The following is a 16,465-nucleotide window of genomic DNA, read 5'->3' as shown; positions in this document are numbered from 1 at the left end:
CCGATGTTGGGGAAGTCCAGAACCAGGGGTCACAGTCTAAGGATAAGGGGTAAGCCCTCTAGGACCGAGATGAGGAGAAACTTCTTCACTCAGAGAATTGTGAACCTGTGGAATTCTCTACCACAGAAAGTTGTTGAGGCCAGTTCCTTAGATATATTCAAAAGGGAGTTAGATGTGGCCCTTACAGCTAAAGGGATCAAGGGGTATGGAGAGAAAGGAGGAATGGGGTACCAAAGTTGCATGATCAGCCATGATCATATTGAATGGTGGTACAGGCTCAAAGGGCCGAATGGCCTACTCCTGCACCTATTTTCTATGTTTCTATGTTTCCTTCATCCTTGCTGGGTCAGAATCCCAGAATTCCCGATCTAACATCATTGTAGTGGCCACAAAGATTGCAGTTCAAGAAAAAGCCACTGCCGCCATCTAATGGCAATGAGGGATAGGCAGTAAATGTGACCTTGACAGAAATGTCCACAGCCCGTGAGCAAAAAGAAATCATTTAAAATTGATGTCCATTAGTGCTGTTCCCTTCAAATCACTCCGAGTGTAGGAATGAACATTAACAAACAGGAGGATTTGGGATTGATTGGTGACCATTTACTGAAAGTACTGACTGACCACTCATTAAAATTATCCAGTTGGTGTGAAACTATCCACAGGCCCAACCATCAACTGGGTTGCACCTCAAAAGCAGTTTATTGTAGTTAAACAAGATCTGTCATTCTAAGCTTGCATAGATCAGTGGTGAGACAATATTTGGATGAAATGTGTGCAGTTCTGGACATTTTGCCTCAGAAAGATAGTGATCCATTAGAAGGTTGAGAGATCAATGATGAACATGACTCTGTAACAGTGGAACCACCTCCTGGAGTTGTTGTTTACAACTATTTAGCAGATAGCTGGGAACGATCTGACCAGGCCAGCAGTTGCAAAGCTGCATCATTGGTCTCTGCAGGCCAAGTGGCAGCATTTCAGTCACCTCTGCCAATTACTACCAGTCATTCACACTCCTGCCAAAAGTAAGGTCGCCGCTTGTCTTACCGAGAAGAGACTGTGAAGAACATTTCCTCAGAAGTTGAAATGGTTGGGCTGAATCTATGATCGAGCAGAATGTACATGATCTGTGACTGGAGGGACCAAATGACCTTTTCTTGCTTTAAGCTTTCTTATGTAAAGGATACGTTGTTAAGAGTTGCCAGCAGTACAAGCACGTCTCTCCTCCAGGTGTTCCAAGCCACACAATACAGTGATTTTCAGAGTCTCCAGGCACTCACCTATGTGGCAGATAGAGAGCTGTCTGAATAACACGCCAAATGACTGCTAGTCCTACATGCCACTCAGACTGAAAGCTGTGCTTGTTAGCAACCTGAACCAACATTCAGAGCTGTAGTTATTGCAGATTAGACTGAAATCCTGCAAAGAAAAACCTAATACCCCGTGCAAACCCTTTCATAGAGTCATTACGACACAGAAGGAGGCTATCATGTATGTAACCATCATGCAACGGTAATCTTCATGTAACTGTAACCTTCATGCAACTCCTGTACACTGTACTTATACCCTAGAAATGCACACCCTGACCACAGGGGGTGAACTTGTGGGAGACACTCCTCACCTGGGTTTCCAGGTATAAAAGGGGAGGTCCCACCCACGGTCAGCACTCCTTGGTCCTGGGAATAAAGGTTAAGGTCACGTAGTGACCGTGTCTGCAGTACATGCCTCGTGTGAGTTTGTACTACGGTGCAAGAACACAATATTTGGCGACGAGAAATAGGAATCACCGAACCATGAGGATAGCCACTGGTAGCACAGAGGAACGTTACTGTGTGCGTGAGGACTGGGACGACTTCGTGGAAAGACTCCAGCAGAGCTTTGTCACGAAGGACTGGCTGGAAGCGACAGCGGCTGACAAGCGGAGGGCGCATCGACTGACCAGCTGCGGACCACAGACGTATGCGCTGATGAAAGACCTGCTCGCACCCCAAAAGCCGGCAGACAAGTCCTTTGAAGAGCTCAGCCAGCTGATCAGTGAGCATCTCAAGCCGGCAAGTAGCGTACACATGGCCTGGCACTGGTTCTACACACACTGGCATCGGGAGGGACAATACATCTCGGACTTCATTGCAGACCTGCGGCGCTTGGCCAGTCTCTAAGTTCACAGATGCCTGCAGTGGGGAGATGTTAAGGGACTTTTTCATTGAGGGCATTAACCATGCCGGGATTTTCAGGAAGCTCATAGAGGTCAAGGACTTGACTTTAGAAGATAGCTCAGGCCTTCATGGCAGGGGAAGAGGAGACCAAGCTAATTTACGCACGCAGCCCTGGTCCCAACGTGGCGATGAACCAGGGAGTTAACATTGTGAACGCTGCTAGGGACCCCGCAGGCAGGCAAGGGCATTTCGAAACCGCCCAGGCAGCAACAGACTCGAGGGTGGGCCGGCAACAGGGACAATGGAAAGGGGATCAGCAATTCAGGCCACCACAAGGAACAATGCGTCCCGCGATGGGACCATTAACACCCACCATCAGAGTGCTTAAAACAACCAAATGGGCAATCTGAGAGGAATGCCTGGTAACAGTCCCTTTGTTAACAACAATCTCAGCTCATGCTGGAGATGCGGGGGTAGACATACTGCGAAAAGCTGCAGGTTCCAGCAATATACCTGTAGGATTTGTAACGTCAGTGGACACTTGGCCAGGATGTGCAAAAAGGCTGTGGCAAGGCTAATCTGCGAGACAGAGGAACCAGACGAGGGGTCTGCAATGCAGGATGATGCCTGGGAAAAAGCCATGGATGCTGAAGTTCAGCGTGTTCATGTGGCTGACGTCCACAGCTCATACACTAAAATGCCACCCATGATGATGAAAGTTTTATTGAATGGCATCCCGGCGCATGGAGCTGGATACGGGAGCTAGCCAGTCACTTATGAGTGCCCAACAATTTGAGAGACTATGGCCACACAGAGCTAGCAGGCCCAAACTGGAACGCATTGACACGCAGCTACGGACGTACACCAAAGAGATCATCCCAGTGCTGGGCAGTGCAAACTTGGTGGTAACACATCATGGATCACAGAACCGGCTGCCACTCTGGATCGTCCCGGGAAATGACCCCGCGCTCTTGGGGAGGAGTTGGCTAGCCGAGATGAATTGGACACGAGGGAATGTGCACGCCATTTCATCTGTGGAGCGAAGTTCATACTCACAGGTCCTACAAAAATTCGGGTCACTGTTTCAACCCGGTGTCGGAACGTTCAAGGGCACTAAAGTAGTGATACGTATCACTCCGGACGCCAGACCAGTGCACCTCAAAGCCGTATTTGATGCGTGAGAAAATTGAAAGTGAATTGGACAGGCTGCTCAGAGAGGGCATAATTTCAGCCGTTGAATTCAGCGACTGGGCAAGTCCCATCATTCCTGTCCTTAAAGCAGATGGCTCGGTCAGGATTTGTGGCGACTACAAAGCCACCATCAACCGAGTGTCGTTGCAAGACCAATACCCGCTCCCGAGAGTGGAGGACCTTTTTGCCACGCTGGCAGGTGGCAAGCTGTTCACGAAGCTGGACCTCACTTCAGCCTACATGACTCAGGAACTGGCTGAAGAATCCAAGCTTCTGACCACTATCATGACGCACAAGGGATTATTTATCTACAACAGGTGTCCGTTTGGCATTCGTTCGGCGACAGCTATCTTTCAGCGGAACATGGAAAGCTTGCTCAAATCCATCCCTGGAACAATCGTATTCCAAGAGGACATCCTTATAACGGGTCGAGACACCGAGGAACACCTCCACAACCTGGAGGAGGTGTTACGCCGACTGGACCGGGTAGGCTTGCGGCTGAAAAAGGCCAAGTGTGTGTTTTTGGCCCCAGAGGTCGGGATTTTGGGCAGGAGGGTTGCTGCAGACGGGATCCGGCCCACTGAATCAAAAACGGAGGCGATCCGCCGGGTGCCCAGGCCCAGCAACACGTCAGAGTTGTGATCATTCCTTGGACTTTTGAACTATTTCGGGAACTTTCTGCCAAACTTAAGCACATTGTTGGAGCCGTTACACATGCTCCTGCGTAAAGGTTGTGAATGGCTTTGGGGGGACTGTCCAGAACGGGCTTTCAATAAGGCGAGGATCCTGCTGTGTTCTAACAAACTGTTGACTTTGTATGACCCCTGTAAAAAACTGGTTTTAACGTGCGATGCATCGTCCTACGGGGTTGGGTGTGTGTTGCAGCAGGGTAATGACGACGGCCGACTCCAACCAGTGGCCTATGCCTCCAGGTCACTCTCCCAGGCAGAGCATGGATATGGCATGGTCAAAAAGGAAGCACTCACTTGTGTTTACGGTGTGAAAAAGATGCACCAGTACCTTTTCGGTAGACGGTTCGAGCTAGAGGCGGACCACAAGCCGTTAACATCCCTGTTGTCCGACAGCACGGCTGTCAATGCCAATGCGTCAGCTCGCATACAGCAATGGGCTCTCATGCTGGCTGCGTATGACTACACCATACGGCACCGGCCAGGCACCGAAAACTGCGCTGTCGCGCTCAGCAGGCTCCCATTGGCCACCACCAAGGGGGCAGCGGAGCAAAGCGCTGAGATGGTCATGGCCATTGAGGCTTTTGACACCGCAGGCTCTCCCATCCCACAGCCCGCCAGATCAAACTCTGGACCAACAGAGATTCCCTCCTATCCATGATAAAGAAATGTGTCCTGACTGGGGATTGGGCACCCGCACACAGGGCGTGTCCCGAGGAGGTCACACCTTTTCAGAGACGGATGGGTGAGCTCTCCATCCAAGCCAACTGCCTGCTATGGGGCAGCCGGGTAGTCATGCCCCAGAAAGACAGGGAAACGTTCATCAGGGAACTCCACAGCGAGCACCCTGGCATCGTGTTAATGAAGGCCATTGCCCGGTCACATGTATGGTGGCCGGGGATTGACTCAGACCTGGAACACTGGGTTCGCAGGTGCATGGCGTGCGCCCAGGGAGGCCCCACTCAGCCCGTGGCCCTGGCCCACCATGCCATGGTCACATATTCACATAGACTATTCGAGCCCGTTCATGGGGAAAATATTCCTGATCGTTGTTGATGCATACTCAAAATGGATCGAGTGCATCATATTAAACTCGTGCACGACATCCATCACCGTGGAGAGTCTGTACTGTTTTCACGACCCACGGCTTGCCGGACATCCTGGTCAGCGACAATGGCCCGTGTTTCACCAGCCATGAATTCCAGGTGTTTATGTCGGGCAATGGTATCAAACAGGTCCGGACAGCGCTGTACAAGCCGACTTCCAATGGCCAGGCGGAACGTGTGGTCCAAGTCATAAAACAGGGCATGCTATGCATCCAAGGACCCTCCCTTCAGTACCGCCTATCGCACCTCCTGCTGGCCTACAGGTCCCGGCCGCACTCGCTCACGGGAGTCCCGCCAGCGGAACTCCTCATGAAACGCCGCAAAAAACGCGACTGTCCCTCATTCACCCAGCCCTGGCAGACGCAGTTGGGGGCAAGCGCCAGTCCAAAACCGAGTTCCATGATCGAAACTCAAGGGGGAGGTGTATAGAAATGGATGACCTGGTATTTGTTCTTAACCATACTTTGGGACCCAAGTGGCTTGAGGGCACAGTAATTGGCAAAGAAGGGAATAGGCTCATAGTGGTCAGACTAAACAATGGGCAGATATGCCGCAAACATTTGGACCAAGTAAAGGAAAGGTTCAGCATAGACACGGAGGAACCTGAAGAAGAGCATGAGATGTCACCCACACCACTTCCAGTGGACGAGCAACGAGGACAGTCCACAGCATGCACAGTCCCTGCGGCCAGCTCGAACAGGCTGGAATCACCTCGGGTGACAGAGACGCGTGCCGAGGCTCAGCCACCAGAGCCACAACTGCGGCGCTCCACGAGAGAGCGCCGACCACCTGAAAGATGTAAGGGGGGAGGTGATGTCATGTATGTAACCATCATGCAACGGTAATCTTCTTGTAACTGTAACCTTCGTGCAACTCCTGTACACTGTACTTATACCCTAGAAATGCACACCCTGATCACAGGGGGTGAACTTGTGAGTGACACTCCTCACCTGGGTTTCCAGGTATAAAAGGGGAGCTCCCACCCAGGGTCAGCACTCTTTGGTCCTGGGAATTTAGGTTTAGGTCACGTAGTGACCGTGTCTGCAATACATGCCTCGTGTACAGTGCAGGAACACAACAGAGGCCATTCGGCCCATCGAGTCCATGACAACTCTCTGCAGAGCAATCCACTCAGTCCCATTGCCCCGCTCTATCCCCGGAGCCCTGCAAGCTTATTTCCCCCAAGTGCCTATCTAATTTCCTTTTGAAATCATTGATCGTCTCCGGTTCCACCACTCTTGTTGGCAGCGAGTTCCAGGTCATTACCACTTGCTGCATAAAAATGTTCTTCCTCACATCCCCCCTGTACCTCGTGCCCAAAACCTTAAATCTGTGTCTCCTAGTCCTTGTATCATCAGCTAATGGGAACAGCCTTTCTCCGTCTACCTTATCCAAACCCATCATAATCTTGTAACACCTCTATCAAATCTCGCCTCAACCTCCTTTGCTCCGAACAATCCCAGCTTCTCCAACCTAGCGTAGCCAAAATCCTTCATTCCTGGAATCATTCAGGTGCCGTTTCCAGAGCTATAAATCTTGCATGCCTGATTGAAACCAACCTACACATTAACTACGTCAGTGTGTGTAATTCCGTGTATGCATAGTATTGATTTTATTGGTGTCTAATCCCTACTTTCACATCCTGCCGATGCAACAGAGTCCTTTCCCTTAAGTAGGGGCAAGAAGATTGTGTCGTGCTTCCTGTCCCTCTGGCCCTTGTTTCCTTCAGATTCTGAAAGATGTACCTACTTTTGCTTCCTCTACTGGGAGTTCCATATCCTCAGACACTTCGACTAAGAGCTCGTTTGCACATGAAGATGCTGTGGAGTGTGTCATGACGTGTGCATTCCCCTTTGCTGGCGTTAGTGCTGGTCCTTCCTCAGGATGCCTCAGGTTCAGTTGATGCCCTTAGAATCCCTGATGGTCAAGGCTGATCTTTAGAGGGGGACTAGTTTCAGTGTTTCACTATCAACCTTCACTCACAGTTGGGTATTTATAAGCAATACTGTACACTGGGTTCTACCTGGTTTCAGCACTGTGCGGAATTTCTTTCGGGATGTTTTTGGCTCACAGTTTTGAATCCTTCTCGGCTTTTAGCTGAGTTACAGGAAGATGTGATACTTGCCTGATTGTTTCAACAATCTCCCGTAACATAGTAGAATTCCTGTGTGATTAAGGTGTTTATCTCAATGAGTTCTTTCACTGTATAATATGCTATTAGTTACTGGTTCTATGTACGTCGAGTCTCAACGCTGAGAGCATGCAGAAATCAAGCGCTGGCAGCGGAAGGAGCGTGTGGCAAACCAGTCCCACCCACCCCTTCCCTCAACGACTATCTGTCCCACCTGTGACAGAGTCTGTGACTCTCATATTGGACTGTTCAGCCACCAAAGAACTCACTTCAGGAGTGGAAGCAAGTCTTCCTCGATTCCGAGGGACTGCCTATGATGTACCATTGTGTATCATATATCCATGCACAAATGCAACGACAAACTAACAGACTTAATTCCTAGTGTCCGCTACTAGATAAACAGAATACATTTTCACAGAAAGCTCTTCCTGGATGTTCTGAAATCTAAGCCTATCCAAAATCTCTAAATACTCTGCTTTTATCCTTTTAGCACAGGATAAGCAATACACACTGCTGTCCACCCGTTACAAACTTCAGTTCTCATTGCCCTTTCAATGCTTTTCTTATCGTCTGCTAACATTATTTCTACAATACTCAGTGCAGAATAAAGTTATAAGAACATAAGAATTTAAGAATTAGGAACAGGAGTAGGCCATCTAGCCCCTCGAGCCTGCTCCACCATTCAAAAAGATCATGACTGATCTGGCCGTGGACTCAGCTCCACTTACCCGCCCTCTCCCCGTAACCCTTAATTCCCTTATTGGTTAAAAATCTATCTATCTGTGACTTGAATACATTCAATGAGCTAGCCTCAACTGCTTCCTTGGGCAGAGAATTCCACAGATTCACAACCCTCTGGGAGAAGAAATTCCTTCTCAACTCGGTTTTAAATTGGCTCCCTCGTATTTTGAGGCTGTGCCCCCTAGTTCTAGTCTCCCCGACCAGTGGAAACAACCTCTCTGCCTCTATCTTGTCTATTCCTTTCATTATTTTAAATGTTTCTATAAGATCACCCCTCATCCTTCTGAACTCCAACGAGTAAAGACCCAGTCTACTCAATCTATCATCATAAGGTAACCCCCTCATCTCCGGAATCAGCCTAGTGAATCATCCCTGTACCCCCTCCAAAGCTAGTATATCCTTCCTTAAGTAAGGTGACCAAAACTGCACGCAGAACTCCAGGTGCGGCCTCACCAATACCCTGTACAGTTGCAGCAGGACCTCCCTGCTTTTGTACTCCATCCCTCTCACAATGAAGGCCAACATTCCATTTGCCTTCCTGATTACCTGCTGCACCTGCAAACTAACTTTTTGGGATTCATGCACAAGGACCCCCTCTGCACCGCAGCATGTTGTAATTTCTCCCCATTCAAATAATATTCCCTTTTACTGTTTTTTTTTCCAAGGTGGATGACCTCACACTTTCTGACATTGTATTCCATCTGCCAAACCTTAGCCCATTCGCTTAACCTATCTAAATCTCTTTGCAGCCTCTCTGTGTCCTCTACACAACCCGCTTTCCCACTAATCTTTGTGTCATCTGCAAATTTTGTTACACTACACTCTGTCCCCTCTTCCAGGTCATCTATGTATATTGTAAACAGTTGTGGTCCCAGCACCGATTCCTGTGGCACACCACTAACCATCGATTTCCAACCCAAAAAGGACCCATTTATCCTGACTCTCTGCTTTATGTTAGCCAGCCAATTCTCGATCCATGCTAATACATTTCCTCTGACTCCGCGTACCTTTATCTTCTACAGAACCAGAAGGAATATCTGAATAGTTTCTGATTTGCAGAATTTTATGAATTAAATAAATTAGAAAAAGACCATGTACTGTTGGTATCACTCCAACTTTTTAAAGTATTTTTCTCTATTCCCTCATTCTTGGTCTGAATTCTTTACTCCACGGTAGGGTAGTACCTGGCCCGTGCTGGCTACCTTTCCATTGCAACAAATCTAGATTAGCAACTCGGCATATGGGACTCATAAATTAAACCCACACCCTATTAATCTGGGACAGAGTACTTTGCTTCAATATAATGCACAATTGCACTACGCAAAATACTACTGCAAAAAAAAAAGAAAGACTTGCATTTATATAGTGCCTTTCAAAACCACATCCCAAGCGCTTTACAGCCAATGACATCCTTTTTGAAGTGTAGTCTGTTGTAACATAGGAGACGCGGCAGCCAGTATATGCACAGCAAGCTCCCACAAACAGCAATGTGATAATGACCAGATAATGTTTTTTTTTTATGTTGTTGATTGAGGGATAAATATTGGCCAGAACACCGGCAATAACTCCCCTGCTCTTCTTTGAAATAGTGTCATGGGATCTTTTATGTACACCCGAGAGAGCAGACAGGACCTCGGTTTAACTTCTCATCTGAAAGGCAGCACCTCCGGCAGTGTAGCACTCCCTCAGTACTGCACTGGAGAGTCAGCCTAGATTTTTGTGTTAGATTTTTTACTACAAACCTCAAAGAGTTAATTTACCCTTGGAGATGTACCTTGGAGTCTTAGTGGACTATGACATATAACTGTTCCATTCTGCCTTCTTTTGAAAAGGGTAACACCTAGTCTCAATGGGAAGAAAATGAAGGGCAGCACAAGATTTATTGCAAAGGAAAGATTTTCCCCTCTGAAGCTTGATAGTTTAAGTATTTACAATAGAGGATGCACAGCGTGAACTGTCTCTATGACTAAAGGCTCCACATTTTTTTTATTGATCCTCTCTGTTTCCTTGCATTAACTCCCTTCCTGCAAGTTCTGAAATATTATTTCCCTCAAAGATCGTGGTGATGTATAATCAGCAGGAATAAGAAGGTGCACTGTATCCTGACTACAAATATAGCTGTGAAAAGGGTGTCATCCTCTGAGATTTATGAGTCCGATTAGCAGAAACAATGACCACTGAAGTTCTGTAACTTTGGATCCCAGTCAAAATGCATCTGTTTTGTATAACCTGAAGTAAAAGACTCTCTTTGAAAGGAAGCCAGACTTCTTACATGTTGAACAGACATATTCATGAACTTGGACAGTCTGCTGTGAAATTGCCATTTGGTAACCTAAAAATATTTGGTTACAGCTTTAGCAACGACCTTAAATCTTTGGATGACCTAAGTGCACTTTTGGACTGTTTAGCTAGTATGGAATTTTTCTGGCCAAGAACATTACTGCAAAAATCAAATTGTGTAATTTATTCTGGACAATGTTTGAAAGAAACAAGTTGTTTACTTCCTGCTTTTTGTCATTATTAATCACCTTTACACCATGTACAGCATGGTTAGATATGGAGGAAAGCCTTCTCTACTGTGCCCTGACAATGGCCACTAGAGATTTCTGGCGTACTTACCAGAGGTGCGCCAGTTTTCCAAATCGTCGGGCCGATTTTGGCCGCTGTGCCGGGTCTTCTAGCTGCTGGCGTGGCGTGGTGATTTAGTCTGTGGGCAGAGCCAACGCCCTGCACTGGACACAGTGCCGAGACGCTGGACATGCGCAGTAGGATCAGGAATTGCTGTGATTGCGCATGCGCAGTAGACTCGAGTCAGTGGGTGAGTGAGAGAGCTGCAGTTTCAACTGACCACGCATGCACAGTAGAATCGGGCTGCCGTTAGTGGAGAAGTTAGAAAAATCAATAAGCACAACAACAATCGCTGACCGCCCCCCGCCCCCCCCCCCCCACCCCTAACCAGACAGAATGAAAAAGCAACATTGCAGCTTATTGTTTATCAGATCCAGCGGGTCTTCTGTTTTGTATCAGAGAATTGAGTCGTTTTCTCCCCTTCAGCCTCCCGATACTTTGCTGCATTTCTGCCGAGCCCAGCCAGCCCAGCCCAGCCTCTCCCGTCCCCCCTCCCCTGCCCCCTTCCCTTCAGCCTCCCGATACTTTGCTGCATTTCTGCCGAGCCCAGCCAGCCCAGCCCAGCCTCTCCTGTCCCTCCTCCCCCGCCCCCTTCCCTTCAGCCTCCCGATACGTCTTTTCCGGCCGCCCCTTTCCCAGGCCGAATGGCCTCCCGTACAGGCCGGCCCGCTGCCTTCCCCAGCCGAGTTCAATTCAAGGTAGGATTTACTACTATTATTTATTTGTTATTCCATTGTTTGCCTGTGTTCTTTATTTTTATTGAGTTATTTCAACTTTTATTTGCAATGTTTGGTGGTTGGTGCTTGGGTGCAGGTCCTTACTTACTTACCTGCGCCGATTTCTTAACTGCCCGCAAGGTTTTTCAGAGCTGGCCACATACGCTGACCTAAGTGGATTTGGAGTAACTTTTAGCTGGCCAGAATTGTCTAAATGGCCAAAACTTAGCATAAGTGGCTGAGAACGCCCCCTTTTGAAAAAAAAAACCTGAACTAAAAAAAATCGTACCTAACTGAGTTACTCTGGAGCAAGTTGATTGGGGAAACTGGTGTTTTTTAACTTGCGCCAGAAAAACCAACTTACTCCAAAAAAATTGGAGCAAGTCATGGCCAAAATTGGGTCCAACATATCATAGTGTCAGCCTCGGGAGTGTACACACAAACACCCCTGCTGCCTATGCAAGTGAGACTGTCAATTTAGTGACAGACTATGTACTTGCACCCACTAATACCCAGTGTCACTCGAAACCCTTGTATCTAGCAGAGAGAGGGAAGACATTTAATTTTGGTCAGATTCACACCCAGGTTCCAGCATTGAAAAACAAATTGTGCAATTTGTTCAATTGCCATCGGTGATTTTTAAAAACATTTGCACAACCAAGATTGAAATGAAATTATTCAAAGCTGAGTTCATTGGTGAGAAGTGCTTTTGGAAATGATATTTATAATAAAATCAATATCTTTGTCAGATCCATGAGTTTGTCTTGAAACACTTAAAGTAATTGTATGACATTCTCAAGTGAGACCACATTGCTAAGATGTTGATGCTGTGCAGACTCCCCTTTTCAATTTTCTACAGCCCTATCCAACAGATACTGTCATGTAAAGAAAAAATGAAACACTGAATATTTATTTAATGTTTTTTTATTGAGGTAATATACAAGAGATTGCAAGTGACAGCTAGTGGTGGATCACAGTATCCAGAGAGTTTTTCAGAAATGCGGAATGACACCACCATCTATAGAGGAGCCCCCACAGCAGTGCGGGAACAAGCATTGACCAATGTTCTCTCATGAATGCTGCAATCAGTGCCACTGAAACCTTCAGCACCTTTTTGCACAAGGGTGTCGCTGAATTGTTCGTATTGGGTGACTGGAAAGAGCAGTGACAGCAGGTTTTACTCACACCTTGCGGACTGCTCTGGAGGAGCCCGCTATGTCCAACCTGGGAGTCCCTGGCCAAAGACCGCCCTAAGTGGAGCAAGTGCATCCGGGAGGGTGCTGAGCATCTCGAGTATCGTCGCCGAGAGCATGCAGAAATCAAGCGCAGGCAGCGGAAGGAACGTGCAGCAAACCTGTCCCACCCTCCCTTTCCCTCAACAACTGTCTGTCTCACCTGTGACAGGGACTGTGGCTCTCATATTGGACTGTTCAGCCATCTAAGGACTCATTCTAAGAGTGGAAGCAAATCGTCCTTGATTCCGAGGGACTGCCTATGATGATGATGATGTGTCCAACCCCTAGGGCTGGACAAGAGCAGGGGCTGATGTGACAGCTTCCTCTCATGGTGGCCAAACAACTTCCCACTGCAGCCAGGTCCCTCAAAGGACTGAGACAGTGCATGAATATGGGCAGATCCTGCCAGCCACTCTGATGTTGGATGTGGTTCCAGCTGTTTCAGGGACATTGCTTGCAGATGTTCAAGGCTGCAGCCATCCCAACATGGCTACATTGTAACAATGGGAACCTGTTCAACCTTCATTGCCTCCAGGCCAGATCCAAGACCGTTGCATCCTCTGCCGTCGAGCTACAGTACGCGGATGACACTTGTGTCTGCGCACATTCAGAGGCTGAACTCCAAGTCATAGTCAACATCTTCACCGAGGCGTACGAAAGCATGGGCCTTACACTAAACATCCGTAAGACAAAGGTCCTCCACCAACCTGACCCCGCCACACAGCACTGCCTCCCAGTGTTGGAAAGTATGAAGTCATGCACTTTGGCAGAAAAGATCAAAGAGCAAGTTATTATTTAAATGGAGAAAGATTGCAAAGTGCTGCAGTACAGCGGGACCTGGGGGTACTTGTGCATGAAACACAAAAGGAAAGTATGCAGGTACAGCAAGTGATCAGGAAGGCCAATGGAATCTTGGCCTTTATTGCAAAGGGGATGGAGTATAAAAGCAGGGAAGTCTTGTTACAGTTATACAGGGTATTGGTGAGGCCACACCTGGAATACTACGTGCAGTTTTGGTTTCCATATTTAAGAAAGGATATACTTGCTTTGGAGGCAGTTCAGAGAAGGTTCACAAGGTTGATTCCGGAGATGAGGAGGTTGAGACAGATTTATGAAAGGGAAATCATGCTTGACGAATCTTCTGGAATTTTGTGAGGATGTAACTAGCAAAGTGGACAAGAGAGAATCGGTGGATGTGGTGTATTTGGACTTTCAAAAGGCTTTTGACAAGGTCTCACACAAGAGATTGGTGTGCAAAGTTAAAGCACATGGTATTGGGGGTAATGTACTGATGTGGATAGAGAACTGGTTGGCAGACAGGAAACAGAGAGTTGGGATAAACGGGTCCTTTTCAGAATGGCAGGCAGTGACTAGTGGAGTACCGCAGGGCTCAGTGCTGGGCCCCCAGTTATTTACAATATACATTAACAATTTAGATGAAAGAATTGAGTGTAATATCTCCAAGTTTGCAGATGACACTAAACAGCGTGGTGGTGTGAGCTGTGAGGAGGACGCTAAGAGGCTGCAGGGTGACTTGGACAGGTTAAGTGAGTGGGCAAATGGATGGCAGATGCAGTATAATGTGGATAAATGTGAGGTTATCCATTTTGGGGGCAAAAACACAAAGGCAGAATATTATCTGAACGGCAGCAGATTAGGAAAAGGGGAAGTGCAACGAGACCTGTGTGTCATGGTTCATCAGTCATTGAAAGTTGGCATGCAGGTACAGCAGGCGGTGAAGAAGGCAAATGGTATGTTGGCCTTCATAGCTAGGGGATTTTAGTATAGGAGCAGGGAGGTCTTACTGCAGTTGTACAGGGCCTTGGTGAGGCCTCACCTGGAATATTGTGTTCAGTTTTGGTCTCCTAATCTGAGGAAGGACGTTCTTGCTATTGAGGGAGTGCAGCGAAGGTTCACCAGACTGATTCCAGGGATGGCTGGACTGACATATGAGGAGAGACTGGATCAACTGGGCCTTTATTCACTGGAGTTTAGAAGGATGAAAGGGGATCTCATAGAAACATATAAGATTCTGACGGGACTGGACAGGTTAGATGCGGGAAGGACGTCCCCGATGTTGGGGAAGTCCAGAACCAGGGGACATAGTCTTAGGATAAGGGGTAAGCCATTTAGGACTGAGATGAGGAGAAACTTCTTCACTCAGAGAGTTGTTAACCTATGTAATTCACTGCCGCAGAGAGTTGTTGATGCCAGTTCATTGGATATATTCAAGAGGGAGTTAGATATGGCCCTTACGGCTAAAGAGATCAAAAGGTATGGAGAGAAAGCAGGAAAGGGATACTGAGGGAATGATCAGCCATGATCTTATTGAATGGCAGTGCAGCCTCGAAGGGCCGAATGGCCTACTCCTGCACCTATTTTCTATGTTTCTATGTTTCTATGTTGACTTATGAGGAAAGGTTGAGTAGGTTGGGCCTCTACTAATTGGAATTCAGAAGAATGAGAGGTGATCTTATCGAAACCTATAATATTATGAGGGGGCTTGGCAAGGTGGATGCAGAGAGGATGTTTCCACTGATGGGGGAGACTAGAACTAGGGGACATAATCTTAGAATAAGGGGCCGCCCATTTAAAACTGAGATGAGGAGGAATTTCTTTTCTCAGAGGGTTGTGGATCTGTGGAATTCGCTGCCTCAGAGAGCTGTGGAAGATGATGCATTGAATAAATTTAAGACAGAGATAGACAGTTTCTTAAACGATAAGGGATAAGGGATTAAGGGGGCAGGCAGAGAAGTGGACCTGAGTCCATGATCAGATCAGCCATGATCATATTAAATGGCGGAGCAGGCTCGAGGGGCTGTATTTCTTATGTTCTTATGGCATCTGCATGTTTGTTCGGCTAAGCCCCTTCAAGCACAATGAACGATAATCATGTGCAAACTGCTATGAGATGAACACAATAACTTCACATTGTTTCTTAATTCGTTCCCTAAATGGCTCTAAATTGTAAGCTAAAAATTATTGTACATCTGTGAGTTAACTCTTTATAACCTTATGGCAATATCATATCATTGTTTATAATTACCTTCACATTACAATTTCCCCCAGGCCAGCTATCGTTTCATTTGATAGTCGGCAGTAATTAAAAACATTATTATTGGTGACGATACTTTCATTTACTTTTAAAATCTCATAATTTTTTCAAATATATGCGCAGAGCTTAATTCTGCTCGCCACAAAAGACATTATAGTCTGAGATGGAACTAAATCATTATAATTGTTCCCAACAGTTTTGATTATATGGATTATTCCATTACTTTTGGGAATTATCCTGTTTCTGAAAGCTTTGGAATCTTCTGATGGTATGCTAGAAGTTCAGGGGTTTTCTTGAGTACAGAGGTAAGTGTTCCTCACTTTGAACAGCGTTATTATATATAAAGGAACTATAACATGTTGGAAACCTGCAAAGTTGCAAAGTTATGGGTGAACAAGAAAGGGCTAATCACAGAGCACAATAGAGTGAGAACAATGTTATAGTGAGAGCAAGTGAGAGCAAACCTTCTCCAAGAGGACATTTATTGAAGAAGCGGAAGACATGTTAGAAGTTAGCTGTCCCTCAGCTAACTGACACCTCGCATGCGCTGTACTTGTTCACATCTAGGCCTGGACTCTCATTATATCATTCTCAACAACGGGAGAGAAATATTTCTTTGTACCTCTGACCGCCTCAAACTACCTTTCCAGAGGGAGCGAGAGAAATTTGTAATTGCTTCCTTTAAAATGTAAATCCAATGATTCATCATAGGCGGTCCCTCGAAGTCGAGGAGGACTAGCTTCCACTCCAAAAGTGAGTTCTCAGCTGACTGAACAGTCCAATACAGGAATTACAGTCTCTGTCACAGGTGGGACAGACA

This window comes from Pristiophorus japonicus, chromosome 20 (genome assembly GCF_044704955.1).
Source record: "Pristiophorus japonicus isolate sPriJap1 chromosome 20, sPriJap1.hap1, whole genome shotgun sequence".
Classification (NCBI taxonomy): domain Eukaryota; kingdom Metazoa; phylum Chordata; class Chondrichthyes; family Pristiophoridae; genus Pristiophorus; species Pristiophorus japonicus.
This window is presented reverse-complemented; position numbering follows the sequence as displayed.